Source organism: Magnolia sinica, chromosome 16 (genome assembly GCF_029962835.1).
Source record: "Magnolia sinica isolate HGM2019 chromosome 16, MsV1, whole genome shotgun sequence".
Lineage (NCBI taxonomy): Eukaryota > Viridiplantae > Streptophyta > Magnoliopsida > Magnoliales > Magnoliaceae > Magnolia > Magnolia sinica.
This window is the reverse complement of record NC_080588.1, coordinates 4,122,083-4,127,325: the sequence shown is the minus strand read 5'-3', so window position 1 is coordinate 4,127,325 and position 5,243 is coordinate 4,122,083.

Here is a 5,243-nt window from a genome sequence, read left to right as displayed (position 1 = left end):
TGCTATTGGTCTGTTTGTTTGTCGCAGAATGCCTTGAATTAAGCCTTGTTTGGCTGCCACTCAAATATGATTTCATCTCATGTAAATCACAGCTTACAGCGAAACAAGATGAGCCATAAATGATTTACTCTTATAAATCATTTATCACTTCCAGTCATCCAAATGACTCCTTTTATTTTAATTTATTTTGATTTTTTTATACATGCACTCACACCCTACACACACTTATTGTGGGTTTTCACCACAATAGGTACTTGAACCCATGACTTCGTGTTGAAACTCTTGTGAGTCTACCATTGAGGCATGAGTAAGGACCCCTTAGTTTGAAGTATAAGACAGTAATTCAAATCACGAAAGAAGGAAAATTAGCTATAAAGAACATCATTTAATCAAAATTCAAGTTTTGGAGAGAAATGGTAATGTCACATAACCAAGTTAATTATAATGGCAAAGGAGGGAACTAAAACATGATCAAGGGCAATTTCAACATGTATATTTGAGTTTTGAAATGAAGCAATCTCATCAAGGTTTGTAAAATCAGAAGTACATTTCAGAAAATTTCAGCAAAATCCTACAAAAATAAATAAATAAAATTTGTATGGCTATTTGCTTGGAATGCAACCGATTGTGCATATATGGGATCGAGTGATCATGGTACCGTTGGAAAGCTTATAAAAAATACCCTGCTATAGTCTCAAAAATCTACCAAAGCTATCATCAGAATTCAAATAAAAATACATCCACCTTGAGGACATGAATGTTGTCTATTGCTTTCTTCCATGTGGCCGATGTGATGACTAGATTGACACAATTTTTGGGCCTAACTATTTTTACGATGGGACGACCCTGTTGGATGGATTGGATGTCATGCATAGGCGCAAAGCTCGATCCAATAACACTTGGCGCATGGCATCAAAGCCTGTATTCATGGGCCCTATTGCGAGGCTTCTCCCTTCACAGGCGTCCGTAGTGCATATGGTGCAGTGTCCTCCCAAGGGTGGCTCACCTTATGAGCGTTGCACTTAAGTTCCCAAGTTCCTAAGTCCAAAAAAGTTAGGTGGGGGCACCATGCCGTTTGTGGGAAATCCACCCTATCCATTTGTCTTTGAGAAATTTACAACTGTACGACCCATATATGGCCCATTTACATTTTAAAGCCCACTTCTTTTTACCTCTCAAGAATAAGCCCCAGATGTACGGACGGCTTGCCAAAGGTCGAAAATGCCCCTGCTTTTTCCTTCAAGCGGATCGGTGGTGCTCGAAGACGAGCGCTGACGCTCCTCGAACTCCGAGTTGTACGAACGGTTCAAAAGATATCAAAGTTACATGGGCCCCACAGTTATGTATTTATTATATCCACAACGTTCATCCATATTTCGAGATCATTTCGGAGCATTATCAAAAAAAGAAATAAAATCATATCCAAAGATCAACTGGACCACACCACAAAGAGCAGCGGGAAAATTGATTTTCACCGTTAAAAATTTTGTAGGGCCCACCATAACATTTATTTTCCATCCAATCTATTCATAAGGTCACAAAGACCTGGATGAAGAGGAAAAACAAATTTCATAATGATCCAAAACTTCTGTGACCCCTAAAAGGGTTTCAATGGTAGACGTTCAATCCTCCACAGCCTTTTACAGTGTGGTCCACTTGATAGCTAGATCTGTCTTATTTTTCGTCTCAAGCCTTAATACAAGTTCTCCGAATAGATGGACGGTTTGGATATAACACATACCTCATAATAGGACCCACAAAAAGCAGTGGGGATTCCAACAGCAAAAAATAAAATAAAATAAAATAATTTAAAAAGAAAAAGAAAAAGGAGTACGGTGTTTTCTATAGCTACGGATTATAACCGTAGCCTCTGCTACACCCTTTTATATGTATCGAAGGTCTTTCGATATGTCTTTTGATTAATCAAAAAAGCTCCAGACCTGTTCAGCGAGTTTGCCTCAAAAATTCTGCAATTTTCGATACATATCGAAGTGTATTTGATATGTATCGAAGGTGATTTGACTAATAGCTACAGATTATAACCATAGCTATAACTGTAGTCTGTACCAGTCTATGAAATTTTTTTATTTTTTTATTTTTCTACATGGAGAACTTTATTCTACCTACAATTTTCTCTAATACATATTTATATAAATATGCATATATAAACATCTAATTTTTTTTTTCTTTCTTTTTTTCATTTCTTTCTTTCTTCATTTAACAAGAATATCTTCTAAACCAAAATTAGTTACTTGACGTACCCTATATGATTTTGGGGTAGGAGAAGCTACTTTAGCTAACCAACCTGGTTATTTTTCAAGATTCCATCAGGTCTATGGTCAAAAATCCATTTCATTCACATCGCGATCAATTTCAATCAGTTCACGGTCAATTTCATTCATTTCATTTACTTCGCGATCAATTCCATGCATTTCACGGTCAATTCCATGCATTTCACGGTCAATTCGCTTCACTTCATGGTCATTTCCATGCATTTCACGGTCAATTCCAGCGATTCCGTTTTGATTCACGGTCATTTCCATGCATTTCACAGTCAATTCCCTTCACTTTACGGTCATTTCGCTTCACTTCACGGTCATTTCCATGCATTTCACGGTCAATCCTGACGATTCCGTTTTGATTCACGGTCATTCCCATACATTTCACGGTCAATTCCCTTCACTTCACGGTCATTTCCATGCATTTCACGGTCATTTCCCTACACTTCACGGTCATTTCCATGCATTTCACGGTCAATCCCGGCGATTCCGTTTTGATTCACGGTCATTTTCATGCATTTCATGGTCAATTCCCTTCACGGTCATTTCCATGCATTTCATGGTCAGTTCACTTCACTTCAAGGTTATTTCCATGCACTTCATGGTCAATCCCAGCGATTCTGTTTTGATTCACGGTCATTTCCATGCATTTCACAGTCAATTCCCTTCACTTCATGATCATTTTCATGCATTTTACGGTCAATTTCCTTCACTTCACGGTCATTTCCATGCATTTCGTGGTCAATTCGCTTCACTTCACGGTCATTTCCATGCATTTCACGATCATCGAAATTTATTTTGATTCACGGTCATTTCCTTCACTTCACGGTCATTTCCATGTACTTCAGGGTCAATGGCGATTTAGTTTTGATTCACGGTCATTTCCATGCATTTCATGGTCAATTAACTTCACTTCAAGGCCATTTCATGGCAGATGTTCAATTCCTCACAGGTCATTTCCATGCATTCATCATCGCGGATTGTGTTGATTCAGTGCATGAAATGCCGTAATTAGGTCAATTTACAGGTCATAATGCATGAGTAAATGACCGTGTAATGAAATTGGCCGTGAATGCATGACAATGACCGTGAATCAACATGACTATGAAGATTCGTGAAATGCATGGAAATGACCGTGAATGTGAAAATGCCAGTGAAATGCATGAAAATGACTCTGAAGTGAAGGAATGATTGTTAAATGCATGGAAATGATGGTGAATCATAAAGTCATGTAAATGCATGAAATGACCGTGAATCCAGGAATGACCGTGAAAATGCATGGAAATGACGTGAATCAACACGAAATAATTGCATGAAATGCATGGAAATGGACCGTGAAGTGAAGCGATTGACCTTGAAATATATGGAAATGACCGTGAAGTGTAGGGAAATGACCGTGAAATGCATGAAAATGATCGTTAAGTGAAGGGAATTGACTGTGAAATGCATGGAAATGACCGTAAATCAAAACGGAATCGCCGGGATTGACCGTGAAATGCGTGGAAATGACCGTGAAGTAAAGGGAATTGACCGTGAAATGCATGGAAATGACTGTGAAGTATAGGGAAATGACCGTGAAATGCATGAAAATGACCATGAATCAAAACGAAATCGCCGGGATTGACCGTGAAATGCATGGAAATGACCGTGAAGGGAAGCAGAATTTGCCAGTGAAATGCATGGAAATGACCATGAAGTGAAGGAAATGATCGTGAAATGCATGAAAATGGCCATGAATCCAAACGGAATTGAGATGGCGTGAAATGCATGAAAATGACCGTGAAGTCAAGGGAATTGAATGAAGGGAATTAACTATGAAATGCCGTGAAATGCATGAAAATGACCATGGAATCTGAAGCGAATTGACCGTGAAATGCATGGAAATGGCCAGTGAATAAGCGAAATAGACCTGAATGCATGATGCCAGAATGAAATGCATGGAAATAACCGTGAAGTGAAGGGAATTGACTGTGAAATGCATGAAAATGACCATCAAGTGAAGAGAATTGACAGTGAAATGCATGAAAATGACGGTGAAGAAACAGATGGGACGTTCTTGATCTTCCAAAACAAAATCCACAAGATCGACATGCTGATGATGTAAAGAAACAAGAAACAAAATCAACGGTTAAGGATTGGCTACCTGAGTGGGCCATGTGCAGGAGATCATCTCTTCTTTTCTTTGAGCCACTGATCTCGAAGGTGAGAGATGGAGGCTACTGGCCCCCACCAGTTTGACTGCCAGTGCATTAACCTTCATGCTTCACCCGTGAGAACGTGGCCCACCTCGATTTCATGCATGTTTTCTTGCTACATGTCTCTGTGGCTCTGTCCACCACCCTATTTAAATAGGTAATTTTTTTTACTATGGACACAACCTTCCGCCCACCTTTTTTTTTTCGATTTGAACAAAACTTACCTTAATAATTTAGACTCTTACCTATACGAACGAACCAATAAATATGAAAATATTCTTACTTTTTATAGTTATTTTTACCTGAAAATCAGGAGTATTTTTGTCTAAAATTCTCTTTTACTAATCTAAATAATCTAATTTGGTAACATAAGTTTTCAGCGGCTAAGAAACAAAATACATAAAAGGTAAGCGTCTACAGTGCTAATTTTTTCTAATATTTATATATCAACTACGTTGCGGAGCTAGTCCGCTACCATTCTTTAGTTGGTGGTGTGTCACGCACCACAAATTTGGTACACATGTATTGTAATCTGGCCATCCAAACCACAGGAAAAACTTTGGATGGAGTGTGGGCTGACAGTTCGTTGCCTTGTAATTTGTTCCTTTCAAACGGATGGTCATAAATAAAATCTGCAGCTGTCCAAATCCACAAGTGGATATAGATATTTAGAACCGTTCGATCAAAGTCGATTTGATGTTACTCTACGTACATGAATGGGTGAAATATTTGGACGGGCCGGATTGATGGGCGCATGTGCCACCTTAAG